The sequence below is a fragment of the Mustela erminea genome, chromosome 4 (assembly GCF_009829155.1).
Source record: "Mustela erminea isolate mMusErm1 chromosome 4, mMusErm1.Pri, whole genome shotgun sequence".
Taxonomy (NCBI): Eukaryota; Metazoa; Chordata; class Mammalia; order Carnivora; family Mustelidae; genus Mustela; species Mustela erminea.
In genome coordinates, this window is record NC_045617.1 from 78,628,115 (window position 1) to 78,655,359 (window position 27,245).

The following is a 27,245-nucleotide window of genomic DNA, read 5'->3' on the forward strand; positions in this document are numbered from 1 at the left end:
TAATAACAATGCAAAAATTAATAAAAATTTTAAAATAACAATTTTAAATAGAAAGTAATAACTTAAAAATAGTAGCAAAAGCAACATTTTTAATTTAATAGAAGTCGAGAAAGAGGGGCACCTGGGTGGTTCAGTCAGTTAAGCATCCGACTCTTGGTTTTAGCTCAGGTCATGATCTCAGGGTCCTGAGATGGAGCCCCAAGGGCTCTGGACTCAGCAGGGTGTCTTCTTCCCTCCTTTCTCTGCCCTTTCTCTGTGCCTCCCCTTGCTCTCTCTCTCAAATAAATATAAAAATCTTTTTTAAAAAGTAAAGAAAAAGAAAAGACACTTCCTGGGAGAGGTCAGAGAAAAGAGCCAGTAGGGGGAAAAAAAAAAAAAATTCTGAAGGCTGGGATGCTTTACAGCTTTATAGTGAACTCTCAGAGATAAAAATGATGGATAATTATTCCAGGTATAAGCGTTCATATGCACTGGGGAGGCACTGAGTGGTGAAGTAGCCTCACTCTGGAGGAATAGCAAGCAATAAGGCCAAAAAGGTAGTAGAGGTGTTTAAAGGCTGTGTTAGAAATTGTGATTGTATTAGTTTCCAATGGTAGAGTTTGAATGAAGAGCTGTAAAGTACAGAAATATGCTTTAACAAGATTGACCTATCCATGTACATGAAAAAGGAGAGGCTGGATATGAGGGGCTACAGAAGAAATTCTTGCAAGAAATCAGTCTAATTAAGATCTGTTCCAGAATTGTAAGGAAGGAACAGAAAGCAAAGCCTAATACAGAGAATTTGCAGACTCAATGGATGTTGGCTTCAAAAGAATAGGAAGTCTAAATAAATACTAACTCCAAGGTGTTCAGTCTAAAAAGGAAGTTCTTATTTAGGGTGAAAGAAAATGGGATCAGTTAAATTTGAAATAATGTGGAGGCTTCTAAACAGAGAAGTCAAACAGGTGTTAAATGTTTGGATTTGCCTCTCCACATAGCGATTGCGGCTGATGAACACAGATTTTGAAGTTATGCATGAAGTTGACTTTTGAGGTCTTGGAAGTGGATAATGAGCAAAAAGAAAAGGAAATAAAGAGATAAAGATAATGCCTGGAACTATTTGAAATGCCTACATTTGGGATGTGAGAAGTAAAAGCAAAGCCAAGGATTCTGCATTTAATGGTTAAAGCAAAAGATTGCATTGAGAAATAAAGGCAATTGTTGTGAAGTGCAGAAGTGCAATGCAAGATACAATTAGAGACTGAACTCCGTGTTTAAGATTGGTAATCTTGAGAGGACATTTACAGTGAAGCATCAGAGCCGAATTCATATTTTTAGATATTAAAGAGTGATTAGAGAGGATAAAAAAAAGTAACTTGACATAGAAAAGCCATTCTAAGTAATTTGATCCACTAATTAGACATATTTGAACAGTTTGAACCATTAGAGCAGACTTTCACTTTGATAAAATCAAATGAATACTTTCCAAGTCTTTTTTCCCTTTAAACATGTATATACAGCCTAAGACTTCAAGCCCGGCTCAGACAATCAGATTTGAAATAATAAAAATTCTTATTCTTTGAAAAACTAGTGCAAACTCTTACTCTTTCAAAATAAAAACAAAGGAAAAATACTCACACCAAAGTGTTCCCAAAATTGACCTTTTAAGAAGGTATACCACAGGGGAAGAACAAAGCAAAGAGCCAGCTAAAGTAGAAATAATGTGGAAAGGAGCTTGCCTGGTAGGGGAGGATGTCATAGGAAATCCAGCCTAGGTATGGTAGGATTTATTGCAGGAGATGATAGATTATAACTTAGAGTTTATTGTGTAACATAAGAATAGCATTTATCTAAAAAAGTTTTAAAGAAATTCCTTGTTGCTCATTTGAAGTGCAAAGGCCAGAGGAAATTATAGAAAATGGGGGAAATTGCAGGCAGCTGCCATCTGTAGTCTTTAGCAGACATTTGTTGACCCTCTATTAAGGAGTACCCAAATGTGAACAAAGAAAAGCAGCATGCCAGTATTTCTTTTTAAAAGGTTAAAAACATCCAGTGAGTTTTGGAGCACCATGGCTTAAGCCTCTAAAATAGGCTTTCACAGTATCCAAGAAATTCACAGCGTAAAGCAGTGAAGTGAGGCATCTAAGCGGGGGGTGACAATCACTGGACTCCAAAGTGGCATTCCCCCTACGGTCTAAAGATTGGAACCTAGTGTCTACCCGTCACAAGGTTCACACCCCACCCAGGTGTGACTCCTTATCTGTTTGTGCTTCCCAATCACACAGAATCACACCACCGATTAAAAACATACACAAAACTTTTAAGTAGTACATTTCTCTGATGGTTAAATATATCTATAAATTTTTTAAAAATATTCTTTTTGGTAAATGAGCATTCGCTTCTGTATCAGTTGAGTAACATTTCTTTGGCTGTTATTAGCAAGTGACAGAAAATCTAAAGTAAACTGAGTTAAATATAAAGAAATCTATTCAATGGTAATTTTAAAAAATCCATATATATATACTTAATTTCAGATGAGATTCTTCCCCGTCGGGGACTCACACGGAATGACAAAAGGCCTATTCTTCTCCATCTCTCTGCTCCACCTCCCATGGTAATAACTTTATACTGGGGCTTCAAAGGTGGTTCTTTTGGCAGTTTGGGTCCTCCCCTTAAAGTGGATAATATGCCTCTGCAAATCTTGACTTTACTTCCTGATACCAAGCCCCACAGGGTGACAAAAAAAGCCATTTTCCTCCACCAGCCTTAGCAAATGTCCTCTCCCTCCCATAAAGGACGACTGGATTCTTCTTCTTCTTTTTTTTTTTTTTTTTTTTTTAAGATTTTATTTATTTATTTGACAGAGAGAGAGAGGGAACACAAGCAGAGGGAGTGGAAGAGGAATAAGCAGGGGCCTCGCTTAGCAGGGAGCCCAATGCAGGGCTCCATCCCAGGACCCTGAGATCATGAACTGAGCTGAAGGCAGATGCTTAAAGACTGAGCCACCCAGGTGCCCCTGGATTATTCTTTAATCATTGTGGCTGAACATTGGAATAAGCCAATGACTTAACCAAGCCCCACTCCTGGAATATAGAATTGAGTGAAGAAGTGTAGAGTCAATCTCTCTACCATCACTTACGGAGGAAATAGAAGGAATGATTCCCTAGAAGAACCTTGTAGTGCTAGTTTACTCTTCTCTCCTCCAGATAAAAATAAAAATCGAAAAAAGGAGGTGAGAGATAATTCTGAGTGACAAAAACACCAGGCATTCATTAGAATCTCTTTTAGACTCATTAGTTGAGGGAAGATCTAAATAGGATAGATTATCCCTGAGCAGAGACTTAATATTATACAAAGTCGAGATCAGAGCAAATTGTAGGCTCATTTAATTGACCAATCAAACATAAATACTAAATCAGAAGAAAAGGAGACAGTTTGGAAAACAGAGAACTATTTCGTTGGTATTCACCTGAAGAGAAAATTCCTACCAGCCATGATAAGGCCCTAGTATGTTTATCTCTAGGCAGATGTATATTTTTCTAATTCAATATACTTCTTAGCACATCTCCATCAGTATATTTAGTATCTCTGTACAATTTTCAAGTTCTGTTGAATCTCTATTTTCCAAAATAGACATCCTTAATAGAAAAAAATAAAATTTTTCTTTCTGTGTAGGTTATTAAATTAGTTCCCTCGAATAAGTCAATCTTATGGTTTTAGCTGCCTATCAGATTTTAATATCTGTATGGCTGAGAGGCCAAACTCTTATGGAACTCAGATGAAAAAGAAAACATGAGGTCTTTTCTGACTTAATCTGTATACAGCATGCGCACAAGAAGTTTTCCACCTCTACAACAAGAAATATGATGGGAATTTCAGGAAACATAAGAGCTTACATTTCTAAGCCAAATTTTTTTACCCACTTGTGAATTCAGCAAATACTAATGAAGAGGAGGAAAGGATATTTGATAAGGATAAGTAACACTACTCCAAAGTAAAAGAAATCTATAAATATTGATTTTAATTTTAACTATTGCTGGAAGAAGATTGGGGAGGGAGGAAACATCTTTCTGCTATTACGATAACCTGAGCAGAACATTTTACTTCAAAAACCTGGTAATGTAAATATTGATTCTCATTAAATCCTGGTTCTAGATTTCACAGAGGATTACAGACATGTTTTATTCCTTCACTGGTTGAAAAAATTATTTATAATTCTAATACCTATGGCCTTCCTTTGACAATGATATAATAATAAGGAGTACTGATACATGTATAACATTTAACCCCTATATATATATGATGTCATGAGAGAGAGAATAATGGTTAATGGTAAAAATGAAAGACTGATGATATTCCAAGGTAATTTTTCAAGATTTAAAGAAATATTAGTAATTTTAGGTCTATTGCTTTCAACTTAGATAGTATTTAATATAACACCAATAAAAGGCAAGAGAGGGTTGGCTATATTTTGATGAAGCTTTTGTAGGAAAGACCTTGACCAAAAAAAAAAAAAAAAGTTCTTCTATAATGACAAAAAAAGAAAGGGTTGTATATAATTGCCAAAATCACTATGTTCTAGTAACAGTGATTTTATTTTTTGTTTTATTTTTCCAAGTTGTTTATTAGCCATAATTGCCATTGTTTTTAACTGCCTACTCCATATATTGCCAGGATGTGCTTCACTTTTCAATTAATTTCATAATCATTACCAAGTTATGTTCTTATTTTCCACATACTTTATAAATAATGATATCATATAGACTCTCACCCACATTCTATTTTCACCTTGATTTATATAAACACATAGAAATCAACATCATTTTAATTTTTTAAAGTCTACTTAAAAGTAAATGTTCCCATCATCATATTTTTCTTTTATAATAAAGCTTCTTTGGAACAAAGTATAGAATGTCCTCTTTGGTCTGAAGATGTAATAAGAAGTAAGCCATAGAATAAAATTTGGATTATAATATGGATTTTATATATCTTTGATCTATCATCTCTCTGTCATCTATCTAGTTATCTATTCAGAGAGAGAGAGAGAGAGAGAGATTGAGAGGTTTTGTATCCATTATCATAAGGCTTGATGGACATTTTCAATATAACTAAATGCAAACACATAATGAGCAGTATGTTTAAAGTATGGGCACACATAAGAAATCACAAGTCCTATTAGATTTTTGAAATGTTGAATATTGCATCACCAGATCTCTCCAGATTTCTCCAGCTTGTATCCTCTAGTGAAAAGATTTGCATTTCCCTAATGAGTAATGTTAAACATCCTTTCACCTGTGCATGTTTTATGAGACAAATGTCTGCTCAACCTCTTTGCCGATTTTTTTTAACTGGATTGTTTTTTTATTGTTATATAAGTTCTTTGTACGTTCTGGTTACCAGTACATCATCAGATGTATAATGTACAGGAGAACCTGGGTGTCTCAGTAAGTTAAGCATCTGCCTTTGGCTCACATCATGATTCCTCTCCTTTTGTCCTTCCCAACTTGTGTGCTTTCTCTCCTTCTGTTCTCTCTCTCAAATAAATAAATAAAATCTTAACATATGTATATATATGATTTATAAATATTGTCTCCCATTTTATCTGTTTTCATAATTTTCTTGATGGTATCATCTGCAGCACCAAGTTCTTAATTTTGATGTAATCCAATTTATTTATTATTTTCTTTTATCACTCACTTTTGTTGTCTTATCTCAGAAAGCACTGTCTAATCCAAGCTAAAATCCTCAATTTTCTTCTAAGAGTTTTTTTAGTTTGAGCTCTTACATTTTGGACTATGATTTATTTTTAGTTCATTTTTGTGTATTCTGTAAGAAAGCAGGTCCAACTTGATTCTTTTCTGTATGGATATTCAGTTGTCCCAGCATCATGTTTTGTAAAGACTTATCTTCCCCCGCCCCCCCAGTGAATTATCTTGATACCCTTGTTGACAACAATTTGATCGTAAATCTAAGAGTTTATGGCTGGACTCTCAGTTACATTCTATTTATTTATAAGTCCATCCTTAATGTCTATCCTTATCACTTCATCTTGATTACTGCAGCTATGTTTAGAAACCAAATGTGAGTCCTCCATATTTGTTCTTTTTCAAAATTGTTTTGGCTCTTCTGGGTCCCTTGCATTTCCATATGAATTTTAGGATCATCTTGTCAGTTTCTTCAGAAAAGCTGGTATTGAGGTAGTGATTATGTTCAATCAACAGATAGGTTGCGGCAGTATATCCAGGTTAATAATATTATGTCTTCCAACCCATAAACTTGGGATGCCTTTCCATTTATTTAGGTTTTGTTTTTTCTTTCTATAATATTGTATAGTTTTCAATTGTACAAGTATTGTACTTCATTGTTTATTATTAAGAATTTTATACTTTGGGGGCTCCTAGGTGGTTCAGTCAGTTAAACAGCTGCCTTCTGCTCAGATCATGATCCCAGGGAACTGGGACTGAGCCCCGCATCAGGCTCCCTACTGGACAGGAAGCCTGCTTCTCTCTCTCCCCAGCTTGTGCTCTCCCTTTCTTGTGCTCTGTCTCTCAAAAAAATAAATAAAATACTTTTTAAAAAAAGAATTTTATACTTTTTGATTTTGATGTGAGTGAAATTATATTCTTAATCTCAATTCAGATTGCCATTGCTAGTCTATAGAAATACAATTGATTTTTGTATGTTGATCATGTATCCTGCAAATTTGTTGAACTCATTTATCAATTCCAGCAGTTTTTAGTGGATTCAATTTTCTATAGACAAGATCATGTCATCTCCAAACACAGATGCTTTTAATTTTCTCTTTTCCAATCTGGGTGATTTTTTTTTCCCTTACTGCCTAACTCACCTGGCTAATACAATGCTAAATAGAAATGGTAAGAGAATGCATCCTATCTTCCTCCTTAACTTTGGGGAAAAGCATTCAATCTTTTATCACTTATCTTTATGTTAGCTGTGCATTCTTTCTAGATGTCTTTTATCAGGTTGAAGAAGTTTCCTCCTATTCCTAGTTTATTGAGTGTGTATTACCATGAAAGAGTGTTAGATTTTGTCAAATGTCTTTTCTGTATCTACAGAAATGATCATGTGGTTTTTGCCCTTTATTCTATTAATATAGTATAGTACAGTGATTGATTTCCATGTGCTAAACAAAGCCTGTATTTGTTCTTCTCCCTAGTTCTATCCAGTACAGAAAATGTGATATGGAAGTCTGCAACTGTTATTTTTGAATTGTCTCTTTTATCCTTCAATTTAATTAATTTGCTCCATGTATTTGGAGGTTCTGTTTTTATTTATGTATGTGTTTATAATTGTTGCATATTCTACCTTCCTGTGGATTTAACCTTTATTATTATGAAATACCACTCTTTCTCTAATAACATCTTTTGATTTAAAGTTTATTTTGTCTGATATATCCACTCCAGTTCCTTTATAGTTGCTGTTTGCATGGTATATCTTTTCCTATTCTTCTATTTTCAACTGATCTGTATCTTTGAATCTAAAGTATATTTCTTGTAGACAGCATATATTTGGATCTCGTTTTTCAGCCAGTCTCTAATCTCTGCCTTTTCATTGGGTCCTTTAATTCACTTACTTTCTTTCTTTTTATTTTATTTTATTTTTTTTTTAATAAGGCTTTATTTTTTAGTTTTGGTGTCAACAAAATTGAGGGGAAGATACAGGGCTATAGGTTGATCCATCTATACCCTGTACCCACACATGCACAAACTCCCTTTTGATCAATATTCACCACCAGAGTGGTACATTTGCTATAATTGATGAACCTACACTGACATGTCATAATTACCCAAAATCCACAGTTTACATTAGGGTTCACTATGTATAATACATTCTATGGGTTTGGACAAATGTGTCCAATGACATGTATCCATCATTATGGTATTATACAGAGTATTTTTACTGCCCTAAAAACCTCTCTGATCTACCTATTCCTCTCTTCCCCCACCCTACCCACCCTTGAAAACCACTGATTCTTTTTACTGTCTCCATAGTTTTGTCTTTTCTGGAATGTCATACAGTTGGAATCATATATTATATAGCCTTTTCAGATTGGCTTTTTTTCACCAAGTAATATCTATCTAAGATTTTCCCGTGCCTTTTCATGGTTTGGTAGTTTTCATGGTTTAAATGCTTTTCTCCTTTATTTTTAGTGCTGAATAATATTCCACTGTATGGACATACCACAGTTTGTCTATCTATTCACCTACCGAGGGATATCTTGGTTGCTTCCAAGTTTGTGCAATTAAGAACAAAGCTGCTGTAATTATCCATTTTCAGGCTTTTGGACACAAATTTTCAACACCTTTGGATAAATACCAAGGAACATCACTGTTAATTGTATGAATATGTTTAGTTTTGTTAGAAACTAACAAATGGCCTTCTAAAGTGACGGCACCATTCTGCATTTCCACAGTTATGAGAGTTTTTACCTCCCATCATTGTTAGTATTTGTTGTTGTCAGTGTTCTAGATATGACCATTCCAATAAGCATGAAGTGGCATCTCGTAGTTTTAATTTGCCTTTCCCTGATCACATATGTTGTGGAGCATCTTTTCATATGCTTATTTGCCACCCGTAGATCTTCTTTGGTGAGGTGCCTGTTTTTTAAGTCTCTGACCCATGTTTTTAAATCAAGTTTTTTTTGCTTAAAGTTGCAAAAAGTGGTCTTTATAAATTTGGGTAATAGTCCTTTATCAGATGTGTCTTTGGCAAATATTTTTATTCAATTCTGTGATAAGTCTTTACATTCTCTTGATATTGTCTTCGTGTTGAGCAGAAAATTTTAATTTTTATGAACTTCAGCTCATCAATTATCTCTTTCACAGATTGTGCTTTGGTCATATACCTAGATGGCCATAGCCAAGAGCATCTGTTTGTTCCTATGTTGTTTTCTAGCACTTTTATAGGGTTTTTTTTGTTTTACATTTAGGTTTCTGATCCATTTTGCATTAATTTTTGTAAAAGATATAAGGTTTGTATCTAGATTCATTTTTTTTTGCATAAGGATCTCCAGTTGTTTCAGCATAATCTAGTCACAACGGATATTTTGACCTTTGTTCTCTAAACGCCCCATGTCTTTCTTGTTCCTCTGTTCATCATTTACAGCTTTTTTTGTACTAAAAAGCTATTTTGTATGGTAACATTTGTACTCCTTTAGGAAATATATATATGTATGTATGTATGTATATATATATATATATGTATATATACATATATATATACATATACATACATATATATATACATATACATATAATATATATACATATATTAAATTAAATATATATGTATATATAAATATATATGTATATATGTATATATAAATATATATGTATATATATACATATATATTTAATTTAATTTAATTTAAGATTTTATTTGTCAAAGAAAGAGACAGCTTATAAGCAAGGGCAGTGGCAAGCAGAGGGAAAAGCAAACACCCTGCTGACCAAGGAACCCAATGTGGGACTCTATTCCAGGACCCTGGGATCATGACCTGAGCAGAAGGCAGATGCTTAACCGATTGAGCCACTGAGCCAGATGTCCCAAGGATTTTTCTTTTTTTATTTCTTTAGTACTTTTTTATAAAGATTTTATTTATTTATTTGTCAGAGAGAAAGAGAGAGGACACAAGCAGGGGGAGTGGCAGACAGAGGGAAAGGGAGAAGTAGTCTCCACTGCTGAACAGGCAACCCAGTGCAGGGCTAGATCCCAGAAGCCAAAAGCAGGTGCTTAACAATTGAGCCATCCAGATGTCCTGGACTTTTAAACTAAATATGTTTTAACTATTTTCTTTAAAATAGAGCTTCAATACACATGTTAACCTACAAAACCTATGTCATATTTAAACTAAGTTAATTCTAGTGAAATAAAGAGACTTTTCTCCCATATAACTCCATTCCCTACCCCTTTTACTGTTATTATTATTATACATATGAGGTCTATATATGTTACAAACCAGTAATACATTGTTATAATTATTACTTTATCTAATCTTATATCTTAATGACTGAAAGAAAGGAGAACTAGTACCTATTTACAGTTTATCATATAACCTTCTTATTTATCATTTTGTGATTTTCTTCACTTCCTTTATTGATTTGAGTTACCAGTTGGTGTCATTTTCTAGCTGCAATACAACTTTGCTTCCATTTGCCTCCTTTGTGCTGGTATTGTCAAATATGTAGCATTTCTATAAATCTAAAATGCAATTATAGACATATGTTTTATAAAATTTTCCAGTAAATCAGGTAAGAGAGGAAAAAAAGGAAATGTGCAGTTACATGTTTGTTTGTTTGTTTACAACTACCTACATAATTGCCTTTATTGCCACTCTTTTTTGCATTTGTGAATTAGATTTAATTATTTGCATTCAGCCTGAAGAACTTCCTTTAGTATTTCTCCTATGGAAGATCTGCTAGGAACAAATTCAGCTTTTGTTATCTGAGAGTGTTTTGTTTCACATTCATTTTTGAAAGATAGTTTTGCTATTTATAAAATTGTGTTGGCACTTATTTACTTAGCACTTCTAATATACGCCATCCCTCTGAGTTCTCTCTGCAATTGTTTTTGATCAGAAGACAACTATTAATTTTATTGGGATTTTGTTGTACTTGGCAAAACTTTTTCTTTTGCCACTTTCAAAATTTTCTGTCTTTGTCTTTCAACATTTTGCATATGATTAGTACTAGTATGGATATCTTTGCATTTATTCTATTTGAAATGGTTAGATGTATAGATTAATGTTATCCATCAAATTTCAGAAGTTCTTAGCCTTTCTTTATTTCATTATTTCATTCATTATTTCTGCCCCTTTCTCTTTCCTTCTTCTAATAGTCCCATTATGCATATGTTGGTGTCCTTAACGGTATTAACATTTCTCTGAGTTGCCCATTTTTCTTCATCATTTTTTTCTCTTTGCATTCAAATTCCACAATCTCTAATGATTTGTCTTCAAATTTGCCAATTTTTTTCCCTGTCAGCTCAAATCTATTGTTGAATCCCTCTAGTGAATTTTTATTTTGGTCATCTTAATTTTCTACTCTAGAATTTCCATTTGGCTTTAAAAAATGTGTGTCTCTGGGTGGCTCAGTGGGTTAAAGCCTCTGCCTTCGGCTCAGGTCATGATCCCAGGGTCCTGGGATCGAGCCCCGCATCGGGCTGTCCGCTCCGCGGAGAGCCTGCTTCCTCCTCTCTCTCTCTGCCTGCCTCTCTGCCTACTTGTGATCTCTGTCTGTCAAAGAAATAAATAAAAATCTTTAAAAAAAAAAAAAAAATGTGTGTCTCTTTACCACGATTTTCTGTATGAGGAAACATTGTTGTCACACCTTCCTTTAATTATTTATGCACGGTTTCCTTTGTTCTTTGCATATCCCTATCACAGCTGCTTTGAGGTCTTTGTCTGCTAAGTTCCACATCTAGGCCCTTTCAAAAACAGTTCAGTTGCCTGCTTTTTTTTTTTTTTCCCTTACCTATTGGTCACCCTTTCCTATGTTTTGCATATCTCGTAACTTTTGACTAAAAATGAGAAAGTTAAATAGTATACTATAGCAATTGCATACTGGTATCTCTGTTTGCTTAGCCATACTATAGCAATTGCAGACTGGTATCTCTGTTTGCTTAGCCATTTATTTATTTGTTTAGTGCACTGACAGATCTGACTCTGTGAAGTCTACTTCCCCTTGGTGTGTAGCCACTGGTGCTCCTGTCAGATATTCTTTCTTGTTTTTATTTTTTAGCCTCTCTACCTCCACATTGCCTCTGGGATTGCATAGACCATTTATTGTTCAAAGGTTGTAGTTAAGTCTTGTGTAGTCTGTCAGATTTTTTACAGTCTATCATTGCATGTACAAGTAGCTTAAAGGCTGTTATCACAGCTCAAAGAATTTGTTTTTACCCCATGCTCAACCAGGGACTAGTGGCTTCTATTTTGCCTCTCCAGTAATTTCTAAAAAGGCGGTCTTGAGCATGCATAGTCTGGCACACTGCCAAAAATGCATTTGATTTTATTTCTAAGACTCGTTTCTTATAAATTGTATAGTTTATTATTCAATCAATGGTTGGTGAAAGCTTGTGCCTATGAGCCTCTTCCACTTTGTTGCTGGATCTGCATGCTGCTTAGGGAACACTGTCAAGTTTATCCCACTCCCTGCTCTGATTGTTCCTGAGTGAATGAAGTCAACATCTTACACTCTTCTTACCTGCAGAGCTGAATGTGATACCAGAAAATTCTTCTTCAGTGTCTCTTTTTTTGATTCTATTAAACTTCTGATACCTGTGTCATTATGCTTATTTCAGCTTATATCATGGTTATGAGAGTCCTTTTAATTACTTTACACCAAAATCTCTGTTCTTTTTAACAATGCCATTAGGCATAGAATTCTCCACATTCTGTTCTGCATAAAGTTGTTTCCTCAGGGAGAGCTAAGGAGCCCTTTATCTTTAAGATCTATCTCTCCCCCAGGATAGAACTTCTGTGACACTGCAGTAGAGCTGGAGGTAGAGATAATGACCTGCTTCTCATGGAATAACACTCTTTGACAAGTGAGTGCTCACTGGGGACAGGCATGGTGGTCCCTAGTTTTCCTGGTTTGCCTTCCCCAGAGTGAAATCTCTGTCCTATGAATGAGCTGGACAGGAGTATTGGGGCCCTTCTTTGTGATCAGCCTGACATGGGAGCAGAGATTCTATTTTACTTATTTACTTATTTTTAAGATTTCATTTATTTATTTGACACAGAGAGACAGAGCACAAGCAGGGGGAACAACAGAGGGAGAGGAAGAAGAAAGCTCCCCACTAAGTGGGAAGCTTGATTCAGTGCTCTACACAGGGTTGGACACAGAGGTTGATCCTAGGACCCCGGGATCATGACCTGAGCTGAAGGCAATGGCTTAACTGACTAGGCGCCCCTAGAGTTTCTATTTATGAATGAGACTTGCTGGGGAGGAGAGACCTGAGCTCTCTACTGTTCTTGCCTGGAATAAAGCTCCTGCAACAAGAGACTGAGGAAGACGAGAAAACCTGACAGCCTGCTCCTCACAAGTTGGAAATGTAGCCCTAAACTGATGCCATGAGGGAAAGGGAGCCCCCATCTCCTTCACTGCACTTACCAGAAAAAGAGCTCCTGGAACATTTTTCAAAGAAGCAGCTCAGAGGAAGAGAGAGGACAGGAGTGAGTTGTGGTTCAAATACCTCAGATTCTCACTGTTCTTACTGAGATTTAGTAGATTTTCTTGAATGAATGTTTCTCCATTTTCCATATGCCCTTAGGGCAGTTTCCAGATTCCTTAAATGATTGTTTTAATATTTTTTTTCCAGAAAAATGGTTGTTTCCTTTGGAAAGAGAATCTTACATGCTACTCACTCCTCAACTGGACAGGACTCACAAAGCACTCAACTTTCAAAATCAAGAACATAAATATTCTAGTAAAAATATTTAAAAAATACCTTGGTGAGCTTCATTGGAATTATAACTTGTCATAGGTCATAAACCAGAGTTTGTTCTAGCTGTCCAGGCAGAGTCGTGCCCTGTTTTTGATAAGCACAGGGAATGCTTCTAAAGGGTGGTTTGATTACTGAGAGTCAGAGGGAAAGGGAATCATGTGAACTTCATTATTCTTAATATTACTCTCTGTTCAGCACAGTGTTATTAGAGGCCTGGGAGCAATCTTACATTCCATTTCATCCTTAAGGGAGGGTGCCATCTAGACTTGGTGAGGCTAGACATAGACTGCCCTACGACAGGCCTTACTGTATGTAAAAACACTAGAGCACTCTGAAAAGGCCCTGCCCATTTTCTGTGCACTTTGAAAAACTGGTAACCAGATGTCATCCAGTCTGGAAAATTGGCTTGTATTCCAGTGATATTGGAATCAAACCATTCAGATGATGGTCTTTGGCTGAGTACTGGTTGGAACAAACAATGGGGATCATGTACATTTAGTGGTTCAGAGATATGTGGGATTTCTGTGGGAAACAGATGGTGCCATGAGTTCTGATCCACTCACCAACCTGAGACTTGTCTCATTTCTTTGCAACAGGTCAGGCTTAAGATGAGATTATCAGTTCTATCGATTGCTCAGTGCTCATCATGATAAGTGTACTCTTTAATCCCCACCACCTATTTCACCCATCCCCCAACCCACCTCCCCTCTGGTAACCATCAATTCTTTTCTCTACAATTAAGAGTCTGTTTCTTGGTTTCTCTGTTTCTCTTTTTCCTTTGCTTATTTGTTCCGTTGCTTAAATTCCACATATGCGTGAAATCATATGCTATTTGTGTTTCTCTGACTGACTTATCTCACTTCCCATTATACTGTCTAGATCCATCCATGTTGTTGCAAATGGGAAGATTTCATCTTTTTTATTGTACACCTGAAAATAATATAACATTGTATGTTAACTATAATGGATTAAAATAAAAAACTTAATTAAAAATTTTAAAATGAGATGATGTCCCAGATCCATGAAACATTAAAACCAAAAATGACTGACTTGGAGATGGTAGACAGAATAATGTCCTCCAAAAGATGTGGAAGTTTTAATCCCCAAATTTTGAATATGGTATGTTGCTAGCAAAGAAAAATTGTGGCTGCAGATTGATTAATATTGTTGCGGAAAAACTGAAGTGACCAAGAAAACTCAAGTGGCACACGGAAATCTGGGAGAACACAGCTTTATTTTCACTGGCAGGCTCAGCGGGATCGTTTCCCAAAGGCTGAGCACCCAAGAGGGTTAAGGGTGAGTTTTTATGTTTATGGGTGATGGGGGATAGTAATGGGACATTTTAGTGGTCTCTCAGGGCCTATTGGCCCCCTTTATGCAGAAGTATATGGAGGCATCTCAGGAGAGTGCTAAATCATCCTGGGCGAGGGTGGGGTTGGGGGGGTTTGTTTTCTTTTCTTAACCAAATGGGATGGCCATTTGGTCTTTTCTTCTGCCTCAGCAGGAACAATGGAGAGCAGAGGATGGGAAGGGGCTGGGGCCCAGGGTTCTCTATCCACCTCATGTCCCCCCTTTTGATGATTGGCAGGGGTGCCCTAGAGATCATTATCTAGATCTAAGGGACTGTGTCCTTGGAGGGTGAGGATATGGGCTGTTATGTGTTGAGAGACGGTATTTCTGATGAAACAGACGAGGCTTTTGAGGAGACAAGGACCGAGGGGAACTGGGAGGAGTAGGGACAATAAAGGGCCTGCTAGGGTTAATAGCCAGGATTTCCATGACTGTGGGTTGAAACCCCAAGATGTGAGTTCTTCTCGATGATGCTGGATGCGTTCCCGGAGCTCTCGAACCTTGGAAGTGACAATCCCGGACTTGTTGATATAGTAGCAGCATTCTTCTGCAGGAGAGGAAGATGCGGGGGGCGGGGGGTAGTCAGGTAGAGGAGCTGTGAAGTTCCACAGCCTGGGTCTGGGGCCTCAGTGCAGCCGAGAGGAAGAAAGCAGGTTAGACCGCTAGCTGGAAGCAGTGGGACTGAGTTTTGTATGGGGCCAAAACTCATAGGGCTTGTATTATTGGGCAATGGTCAGTTAGGAGGGACAGGGATACTGAAGAAAGCTGATCGAGCCAAGGGGAGACAGACCCAGCAAGAAGCACCAGTAGGGGAATGGGTCAATTTGAGCCATAAGTGGTAGGAGGTGCTTAAGAGTTGACGAGAATAGTTTTGAATGGTTGGCCCTGGGGAAGTGGAGTTTATAGAAAAGAACCTGGGCTGCGGAGGGTGTCTGTCCCCACAGAGAGTGAATGTTGTTCCAGGGTCCCTCCCAGAAACATACAAACGCAGTCCCCAGCATTGCAGCCTGTCCCAGTAAAAGCCTGGGCAATTCTGTGGGGTAATTGTGTTTGCTTGGCCTGGGACATGTAAACCAGGGAGACCTGAAGGTTGCCTAATGTCACCCATGGGGCTATGGTCTCACAACCCCATCGGTCACAAAAGTTTTCCCTGCATTCCTCTAACCCCTGGTCTGGGCAAAGTTGTATCTGGTGTCCCTGTTCTTTACATAGCCTCCCTTCAAGCACTTGTTCCTTGTATGGAGTCAGGAGTCAACAACATAGGGATATCTGGAAGGTGGGACACTCACCAGTGATCTGGTTACAAAGGACTTTGTCCTGGCCTCCCGAAGTCTGGGTTAATTTCCAAACGTATGTTATTGGGCTGGTTCCTGACAGGAAGAGGCGGAGGAAACTTAGTAGCCATAATGTGAGGCTCCAGCTGGGTTGAGAAAGGAGAAGATATATTTTAGAGTTAAGGGGCCCTTCTTTAGAGTGATCTTCAGAGGGTTTGATGGTGACTGGTGTGGGATCCAGGTAGCTTGGACTGGGTTTGCCTTTTTCACTCAAGAATGGTAGATCCATGCCATGATGTTGGTAACCTTGAAGGCAGTGGGAGTTATGAGAATTACTGTATGTGGGCCAGTCCGGACTGGGTGAAGGGGTTCATGTTTCCAATCTTTTACCCAGACCTCATCTCCAGAGTGGAAGGAATGGACAGGGGTTCCTAGGGATATAGAGGCCCTCTCTAATATATGCACGTGTAATTCTGTGAGGATTTCTCCCTAGGGATAACAGTTGGTCCTGGAGATATGTGTCTCCTAAGACGTTAAGGTTGTTTGGAAAAGAAGACAACAGTGGGGGTGGCCTGCCATAGACTATTTCAAATGGGGAAAATCCATTTTTCTGAGGGGTACAGCGGGAGCAGAGTACTGCTAAAAGAAGTAGATCTGTCCACCCTAAGGAGGTCCCAGCATGCAATTTGTATAGGGTTTCCTTGAGGGTATGGTTCATATGTTCTAATTTCCCTGAGCTCTGAGGCTGGTAAGCTGCATAGAGTTTCCAGGAGATGTTGAGGGCTGAAGTTAGCTCTCATAGAACTTCAGAGATAAAAGCTGGGCCATTGTCATTGTGTATGGTAAGTGAGATCCCATGCCAAAGCACAATCTCTCAGAGTAGTACTTTGGTGACTTCTCTGGCCTTCTCGGTCCGGGTTGTATATGCCTCTACCCATCCTAAGAAGGTGCAGACCAGAACTAGCAGATATTTTACACCTTGGTAAGCAGTCATCCCTGTGAAGTCCATTTCCAGGTCTTCGAAGGAAGCTGTCCCTGTGTGCTGTGCTCCGGGGGGCCAGGAAGGTCCAGTTTTTGGGTTGTGTCTAGCACAAGTGGCGCACCAATCTGTGACCAACTTGCACAAGATTGCCAGTCTGGTGATGTAGAAATGTTTTGCCAGCAGTTTTTCAAGCCCTGTTTTTCCCAAGTGTGAAGTTGAATGTTGTTCAGTGACGGCATAGAGGGTGAGGCTTGCTGGAATGAATAAGTGCCCATTTGGGAGGATCCACCACCCTTGAGGATGGTGAATGGTTCCCTTGGTTTTGGCCCAGTCATCTTCAAATGCTGTATAAGTGAGAATTTGCAAGGAGCAGATAACAGATGTTATAATGGCAGGTTGTCCATCTTGGGCAGCTTCCCTGGCTGCCTGGTCAGCTAAGTGCTCCCCTAAAGCTGGCTCAGCATCTCCTTTTTGGTGTCTCCAACAGCAGATGATGGTCAAGCTCCGGGGCACCCATACTGTTTCTAACAACTGAAGGATTTCATTTTTGTTCTTGGTTTTTTCATCAAATGTGAGGAGTCCTCTTTCTTTGTAGATTGCCCCGTGTGTACGTAGAGTGGCCAAGGTGCATCTTGAGTCAGTATATATGTTGACCCTTTTGTCCTTAGTAAGAGTGCCCAGATGAGGGCCAGAGTTCAGCTCTCTAAGCTGACCATCCCAGAGGGAGTGCTTTGGCTTCTAGGACTTCTGTAGCCATGGTAATGGTGTAACCTGCTTTTCTTAGGCCATTGCTTTGGAAACTGCTACCATCAGTGTATAAGGTAAGGTCAGAGCTCATCAGAGGGGAATCATGGAGGTCTGGCCAGGTGACATAGACTTCAGTTATGATTTCCAGACAGTTATGTTCTGGTTCCCCTTCCGCCATTGGAAGGTATGTGGCCAGGTTGAGGGCCTGCAGTCTATAAGTTTTTCAGAGGATTTTCTAGAAGTAGGCCTTGATATTGAGTGAGGCTGGCATTTGATATTCATTTTGACCCTGAGCGTTCAGAAGAGTGATCACTGAGTGGGGAAATTTTACTGTGAGCTGTTGTCCTAGAGTGAGCTTGTCAGCCTCCTTGATGAGAAGTGTGGCAGCTGCCAAGGCCGGTAAGCAAGGGGGCCATCCAGAGGCGACAGGGTCTAATTTCTTTGACAGATATGCAATGGGCTTTTCCCAAGGGCCCATTGGTTGTGTTAGAAGTCCTAAGACAATTTTTTTTTTTTTCCATGAACATACAGGCAGAAGGGTTCCTGGTATTAGGTAGCCTAGGGCTGGGGCCCTTCCAAAGAAGTCCTTGAGTTCCTTGAAAGCCTTCTCTTGTCTCTCTTTCCATTGTAAAGGCTGATTATCCAGTCTCATTAGTAAATTATACAGGGGCCTAGCTATGACTGAGAACCCTGGTATCCAGATTCTACAGAATCCTGCAGCCCCCAGGAACTCACACAAAGCTCGTTTGGTGGTAGGCTGCAGGAGGTTAGTTATCACGACTTTTTATTCTGTGCTGAGGGCCCATCTTCCTTGAGTTATCATGTAAGTATTTGACCTCTTGTCTACATAACTGAGCCTTTTTCCAGGGTGCTCAATATCCTCTTTTCGCTAAGTGAGGGAGGAGGTCGAGTACTACTTGGTGGTAGGTTTCCTTAGTTGGGCTGGCGACAAGAAGGTTGTCAACATACTGGAGTATCGTGCAGCCAGTTTGTTCCTTGGGGAAGTCAGCCAAATCAGAGGCCAGGGCTTCGCTAAATATTGTTGGTGAGTTTTTAAACCCCTGCAGAAGTCTGGTCCAGGTTAGTTGCATCTGGCATCCTGAGCTGATATCAGTTCATCCAAAGGCAAAGAGAGGTTGACTTACAGGTGCTAGGCGAATACAGAAAAAGGCATCCTGTAGATCGAGGCAGGTAAATCAGGCAGTGTCTGGTAGGATCTGGCTTAAGAGGGTATAGGGGTTTGACACCACCAGGTGTAGAGTCTGAGCAACCCAGTTTACCCACGCAAGTTCTGGATGGGTCAGTAGTCACCATCGGGCTTCTTGATTGGGAGCAGTGGAGTGTTCCAGGGAGATTGGCATTTGACTAGAATGCCTACTTCTTTTAGTCACTCTAGGTGGGCCTTTATGCCTATTTGGGCTTCCCGTGAGATCGGGTACTGCCCTTGCCGCTGCAGCTGTGTTCCAGCCTTTAGTTCTATAATAACTGATGCTCGAAGGATGGCAGGTCCAGGAGGGTTATCTTCTGCCAATACATCAGGGACTGCAGTCCGGTAGGCCTCGGGGTTTGTCTTAGGGTGTTCTTGTTCGAACAGTCTCCATTCTTCATCCCGGGGTGTGTTGAGGGACAAGATGAGTTGAGGTCCAGCTTGGTTTAGACTCACAGTGGCCTGTCCAGAAGATCCAAAGGAAATTTGTGCTCCTAATTTTGAAAGCAAATCTCTTCCCAGTAAAAGGAGTGGGCAGTCTGGAGCATATAGAAATTCATGGGTCACAAGGTGTCTGCCTAGCTTACCAGTTCGGGATTGGCAAAAGGGTTGGCTTGTGGCTCTACTGCCTGTGGCACCCATGATGGCTATGATTCATCCTGTAAGGGGTGCCACTGGTGTAGCTACTACCAAGTGTTCTGCCTTGGTGTCCACAATGAAAGTGATCTTTTTGCCCCCCACATTTACATCAACCATGGGCTCCTAGGGGCCTAACATTATTGAGTCCGGTCCCCATCAGTCAGAGTTTATGTTCTCTAGTCCAATAAATTCTGGATCTTGCTCTGCCAGGGTTGCAGGTCAGGTGGAGGATTTGAATGGTTTTGGCCTTCGATTTGGACATTCGTTCTTCCAGGGCCCCATTTCCTTGCAGTACGTGCATTAGTCTTTTTGAGGGTTCTGCATTGTTGAGGCTGTCCTCTCAACTGTTCTGGCAGTCCTTGTAGTTGAGAGTTTTGTTGAAGGGCTGCAGCCAGCAGGACAACATTTTCTTTCATCTTCTTTTCAGCCTCGCGTTTTTCTACAGTCTCTCAGTTTCGATAGACCTTATTGGCTATTTCTAGTAGTTCGGTGATGTTTGTTCTGGCAAAACCCTCAAGTTTTTGGAGCTTGCGATGGATATCAGGGGCTGACTGTGCCATGAAGGCTTCATTTGCCATCCGTTAGTTCTCGGGTGCTTCTGGATCAAATGGAATATGTATGCGGAAAGCCTCACAAAGCCACTAATAGTAATTACCAGGAGTTTCTTCCCTGTCCTGAGTCACATCAGCTGTCTTTGACATGTTAGTAGGTTTCTTGGCACCTTGTCAGAGACCTTGCAGGATAGCGTCCTGGTAATGCTTGATAGCATTATGGCCTTCTTCTGTGTTGAAGTCCCAGTTGGGCCATTTATCTGGTGCAGACTCCTGAGCCTATTCCTCAGTATTCCTAACGCCTGTTGGAGCCACCTCCTTAAGCCACTTATGCACTTCCTGAAGGATTCTTCTTCTCTCCTCCGTGTTGAACAAGGTGCAAAGGAGGTGTTGACAATCTTCCCACGTTGGTTGGTGGGTTTGGAAGATGGATTCCATGAGGTCGATCATTGCCTGTGGTTTCTGTGAATATGCAGGAATATGATGTTTCCAGTTTAGAGGTCGGTAGTGGTGAAAGGCTGATAATAGCTGATGGGCTGACCCAGTTGGGGAGTGCCATCTGCATCAATTGTATCAGAACCTCGAGTCTCATAGAGGGGCATTTGGTAAACTGGGATCTCCTGTGTTCAGAGGTGGCGAGTGGTGTTTCAGGGTTTGGGTTCTGGGGAAGAGTCCCCATCATAAGCAGTTGGGGGCAGTATGGAGGCTGGTAGTGAGACCACTGATGGTTGGGGAACCGGAGGCAGTGGGGTGACTGCAGCCATTGACAGAATCAGAGATGCCAGAGAGGCTGCTATTGGCGCTGGAACACAGGGAGGCAGGGATGGAGCCAGAGGTGGTGGAGAGACTGAGGGTGGTGGGGTGCTGGGTCCCACTTCAGGAGCAGTCGAGGGGCCCGGAGAAACATACAGTGGTGGGAGCCCTTCCTCTGGGTCCCCCTGATATATGGCTTTATTATGAGTATTTCTCGTTGGTTGAGCAAGAGAATCCTGCACTGTCCCTTACTATTAATGTAGAACTGTACCCACGGGGGAAGGGTTCTAGATATCTCTAACCAGGAGTCAACATATGGAAACTGATCTGAGTGTCCTGGGTTCTCCGTGACCACGTAAACACACTGGATGGTGGGCAAATCTAAGGCTCCTTCTGAGGGCCATCCAACAATCAAAACTAGGCCATTCTAGCTTGCACAGGGTCCTGAGTTTTCCAAGGGTCATATGAACCCCGTAGTCACCGCTGAAGCCCTTTTTAAAGTTTTTAAGCATGCAGTCTAAGGCAGTTGGTTTACTGGATTTCCCTCCCATTGTGAACGTTGTCACAGACAAAGGGAGGGGATTTTTTCAGATACTGTCCTGCTCACATCCCTCACAGGAACTTAGGAGTGTCTTAGCTAAGTTCTGTTCGTATATGCCTTGGATCAGGCTACTCCGTGGAATAGATGACCATTATGCCCTATGACACTCTGTGAGACTCAGGGTGCAGCCCACTCAGACTCCCTAGCGGAAGCGGTGGAGTCGTATAGATAGATTCTTCAGATTCAAATAGGTTGGACAGACACCCTCCTCTGGGAATCCCTGACTAATGGGAGGTGATCAGGCTCCCCTTCCATCCTCAATAGAGAGGTCTGACTCAGGCAGTGGCCCCGAGGCTTACCTGGTCCAACGGGTGGATCCTGCCAGTTGTCCCTGGTCTCCTATCATTGGTCCAGCAGGGCAGAGGCCAGCCACAGCTGTCCAAGAGACCCAGGCTTGGGTCCGCTGAAATCAGCAGGGCGCAGCTGGCAGAACACAGCTTTATTTTCACTGGCGGGCTCAGCGGGATCGTTTCCCAAAGGCTGAGCACCTGGCAGGGTTAAGGGTGAGTTTTTACAGTTATGGGTGATGCGGGATGGTAACAGGACATTTTTGTGGTCTCTCAGGGCCTATTGGCCCCCTTTATGCGGAAGTATAATCTATATGGAGGCATCTCAGGAGATTGCTAAATCATCCCGCGAAAACTGTTTTCTTTTCTTAACCAAACAGGACGGCCATTTGGTCTTTTCTTCTGCCTCAGCAGGAGCAGTGGAGAGGAGCGGACCGGAAGGGGTGGGGCCGTCTCTATCCGTCTCAATACGATACTTATCTAACCTTAAAATAATGAATTTATAAGGATTATCCAGGGGGCTTCCTGGGTGGCTCGGTCAGTTAAGCATTGGACTCTGGGTTTTGGCTCAGATCATGATCTCATGGGTTGTGGGATCTAGCTCTGCACTGGGCTTCATGCTCCGCAGGGAGTCTGCTTGAAGATTCTCTCCCTCTGCCCCTCATCCCCTCGTGTGTGTGTGCGCGTGTGTGTGTACGCGCGCCTGCATGCTTCGCTCTCAAATAGATAAATACATCTTTTAAAAAATAAAGATTATCCAGGCATATCCAGTGTCATCATAATGGTTCTTAAATGGAGAAAAGAAAGCAGAAGAGTAAGTGTTAGAGTGATGTGATGTAAAAAAGGGTTGACTCACCATGGCTGGCCTTGAAGATGGAAGGTAGCCAAGAGCCAAGGAATGTGGGTGGCTTTTTATTTTTATGTATTTTTATTTATTTGACAGAAAGAAAGTACAAGCAGGGGTAGAGGCAGAGGGAGAGGCAGGCTCCCACTCAGCAAGGAGACTGATGCAGGGTTTGATCCCAGGATCCTGGGATCATGACCTGAGCCAAAAGCAAATGCCCAACTAACTGAGCCACCCAGGTGCCCCTGTGGGTGGCTTCTAAATGCTGGAAAAAATAAGTGATTCTCTAGAACTTCCAGAAGAAACCAGCCCTGCTGACACCTTGACTTAACCCAGTGAAACCCATTTCAGACTTCTCCCCTTAGAATGGTAAGACAATGAATTTATGTTGCCTTAAGAAACTAAGTTGTTCTTTTTTTTTATTGTTGTTATAATAGCAATAGAAAACAAAAACAAGGTCACTGGTCTCTATACTCTCATTTTATAAATGAAATATTAAGGCTCAGAGACATGAGGTGACTAGCTACAAATCTTACAGGTATTAGAGGAAGAGCTTGCTGATTCCAGTTCTGTACACAACTCAGACACCACCCTTCATGTTCATCTCTGGCACTGATAAAATGAGAATGATAACTCATGGCTTCCGGGATAAACTGTGAGTTAAAAGATCTTGTCCCATGACTGGCAAAGCCCTCATCATCATCAAATGCTAACCCAGGTATCCGCTGCCCCCATCTCTCCTTTTTCCACCACCAGTGCTCTAACAAAACACTTCCTTACATCAAACCATGTAACCCATAGCTTGTGCCCTTCATTCTTAACTCTACCCTTTATGTCATAAAGAAGATATCTATACCTGAAAGTATTTGATACTGATATTAATCCTCCAGAATCTCCTTCTTCAGGCCAACCAACCTGGATTTTACTCTTCATCTTGCTGTTGCCTCCTTGCTCCTGTTCCACATGGAATGAGTACTCCTTCTCTCAGAGGTAGTGAAAGTGACATCTAGATTCACATGAAACGTCACTTTATCTGCTGACAAGAACAGGGTTCAATACGGCAGTTTTCTACACAGTTCTGTTAATGATTTCTAGATCTCACAGTGGGCTGCATCTCCCATAACTTAACTACGTAGTTGACTTGTGGTTCTCAATTCCTCGAAAAATTATGTGGCATTTATTCATGTTTAAAATGCACCCTGTAAAGTCTAATGCATCTTTCCAAATTATTAAGTCTTTTGTAGAAGCTGATTTTGTCATGCCATAAAAGTTGGATCTCCATCAACCTACCATCCTACATGTAACACAATCACAGGTAAACATGTGAGAATGAAAGAGCGATGAGCATTAGTAATTTTAGAGATGCCCTAATATGGTGGCTCCCAGAATTTTAGATTTCTTGGATCAAGCAAAATTTAAAATGAAATCTTGGGGACTGAATCAAATTAATGGTCTTTTATTATAACAAAAGTGATATTCAAGAAAATAGGAAAACTTTAACATATATTTTTACTATATCATAATTTTAATATTCAAGAAGTAGAAAGAACAGAAATCTCAAAATAAGAATGAATCACCTTAAAAAAAGGACAGTAGACATCTAAGTGCATACATTCACAAATAAACATATATGCTCCATACACTATAATTGTCTATTTTTTTTTATTTACCCACAGATCAATGGTCTTCAAGGTTGGCACATGTCCTTGGAACCACTTAGTTAACCAGTAACCACTTAGTTAATTTGTCTAACTACATCCAGCATCCCAAATATATTACTCTTATTCATTCATCCATTTGAATATTTGTCAAGTAGTTTGATGAGCTTTTAATATTTTCTCCATATTCCGGGATGTGATAGAGGTAAGTAAGAGAACTGGAAATTTTGTAGGTCCAACTGTCTCTATGGTTTTCATCCATATGGCACTTCAATTTTCTCTTTCTAGTGTCTATTGTAGTCTATTTCATGCAAAGTTCTTTTTCATTGACACAGAAAGTATAAGCAAAATACTACCATGTAGCCACCTCTCTTATCTATCACATGCATGTCTATAAAATACATGGGCCTTTAATTCAGTAAAATAACATGAAAGAGGGGAAGAACAATTGATCTTCTATATTAAAGCCCTAGTTGAAACGGAAAAATAAAACATATAGTTTCTGCTCTTGAATAATCTTATGGACTGAACTGGCCCATAGTAACACTTAAAAATTAAAAATTAAATAATTTTACATTATACAGTTCTTCTTGAGAATGTAGAGGGTCTGTTATCACAATAACAGTCAAGCAGAGCCGAGTGACCGCCACACCCTTGGATGGGGCAAGCTTTTCTTCTTTTTGTTCCAGTCCCCACCATTCCTGATGGTTATCTACACAATGAGGTTAAGTGTTGGTCATGTCGCTCACGCAATGCACTTGTGTCTTTATCATAAGTGGAGGAAAGTAATACCGACTTTTATTAAACCTGGCCTCACTTCACTCACTTCTATTACTAGTCTAGAGGGTAAACAGATAAGCCAAAAGGAGATTACAGTATTAGGACAATATGTGCAGTAATCAAAGTAAGCATCATACCATATACATGAGGTGTACAACCAAATACAACCACATCTCATAATCTAGTTAGTGTAGCTATGTTTAGGAGTTCAAGCAATGCTGTCAGTTCTAAGTGCCTGGTAAACTGTTTTTTTGGCCACGGCTGCTATGCCAGCAAACTGTGGCCCTTTCCTGGCACAAACTCAATGAAGCAGGGTTTATTTTGTCCCACCCAGGGACTGAATATTTTAATGGTCATGGATTTGCTTCTCACAGGTGCTAGTTTCAGTCCCAGTGGTGTGTGTCATATTCTGGCAGGAGGCACCGCGTGAAAGTTTTCAAGGCTGAAAATAAAGCCTAGAAAAACATGCAAACAATGTGCTTTTGTGGATTTGGATTCCTTCTTCTTCTGGAAAGAATTCTAACATTTCTACCACGTTCCCAGCAGGAAACACTTTTTTTTTTTTTTTTTTTTTTTTTTTTTTTTTTTTTTTTGGTCTTTCTTTCTACTTAGTGACATGGAATGTCAAGCATTTAGGGGAACTAATTGTATTGGTCTGCCAACTTCAGAACCATAGTAATTTGTAGTTTCCCTGGCTGGTAAAGTGAGATTGACTAGTATTGGCAAAAGAGAAAATAATTCTCTTCGGAGTTTTCATTTTTCCAAAGTGTTTTAAGGAAGCACAGGTGCAAAGCCTTCGCTGTCAAGAAAAACAACAAAATTTATGTGTACTTAAAGCTAATACCACCTTTTTATGGAGTAAGATAATCTTGTCTGCAGTGTGAACTAACTTGTATGCTTGTAGAACAAATCTGAGACCCTTGTTATTTTTGTGAATCACAGCAAACAGTCAAAGGTTATCTCTCAGTCCCAACCCTTCCTTAAATTCTGTACTGATAACTGAAATATCCAATGCCTAGTGTATATCTATTAAATATATGCCCACCAAGTAAGCAGAGGAGAGGTTCTCTCTACTCTTTGCAGCTCCCTGCTTGGGAAGTTTAGATCTTTTATTCAAATGAAACTGACAATTTAATAAGATAAAACAGGCATGAGGAAAGACCAAGTTTGATCAATCTTAGATTTTACTACTAATCGCCACTTCAGCACAGCGTACTCTCTGTCTCTTTCCAGGTTCTAGTCTTGAAATGGTCACACAACAGCTTTTATCTGCTCATCTAGATTAAGAATGACCAATGTGGGGGTGCCTGGGTGGCTCTGATGGTTAAGCATCTGCCTTCAGCTAAATCATAATCTCAGGGTTCTGGGATTGAGCTCTGTGTAAGGCTCTCTCTGCTCAGTGGGGAGTCTGCTTCTCTCTCTATCTGCTGCTTCCCTTACTTGTACTCTCTCTCTCTCTCTCTCTCAAATGAATAAGTAAAATCTTTAAAAGAAAAAAAAATGATCAAATGTGTCCCAGCCTGTAATTAGGAGATTATTATTATATTCTCTTCTGGCCATCCTTACTGGGTAGAGATGGTAGGTTTTCAAGATCATCTCATTTTCATCACAATGTCAGCCGTATTCCTTGTTTTCTTAGGATGTCTGGACCTGTTCTTCTAGCATGGGCTTTAATCTCTGTACCTCATACTTTAATCTCTGTACCTCTCTGTAGCTTCCTCGAGTTGGAAAGTAACACACACTATACAGTTTTCAATTTCTTTCTTTCTTTCTTTCTTTCTTTCTTTCTTTCTTTCTTTCTCAAAATAAGCTGCAAATTGGGGTGCCTGGGTGGCTCAATCAGGTAAGAGTCTGCGTTCAACTCAGGTCATGATCTCAGGGTCCCGGGATTGAGCCCCAGTTCCGGCTCCTGGTCAGCAGGGTTTCTGCTTCTCCCTTTCACTCTCCCTCTGTCCCTCCCTCTGCTTGTTCTCTCTCACTCATTCACTGCTCTCAAATAAAAAAAATAATAAAATCTTAAAAAAAACAAGCTGCAAATCTGTAAAATCTTCTCCTCAGTTTTAATATTCAGCAATTCCTCATCCAATTCCAATTATCCTACACATCTTGAATAGCAAGTGTAGCAAAAC

At 39.8% G+C, this 27,245-nt stretch overlaps 1 long non-coding RNA gene across 2 annotated transcripts; it reads left to right on the forward strand.

Moving 5' to 3' along the window:
• Window positions 1-14,621: 14,621 nt before the first annotated feature.
• Window positions 14,622-24,515, forward strand: LOC116587791. 2 transcript variants are annotated; one of them, XR_004284642.1, is made up of 3 exons: window positions 14,622-14,739; window positions 23,913-23,993; window positions 24,355-24,515. It is a non-coding gene; the product is annotated as an uncharacterized LOC116587791 (long non-coding RNA). The 2 variants fall into 2 exon arrangements; XR_004284643.1 differs by lacking the exon at window positions 14,622-14,739 and adding an exon at window positions 23,264-23,396.
• The last annotated feature ends 2,730 nt before the right edge of the window (window positions 24,516-27,245 follow it).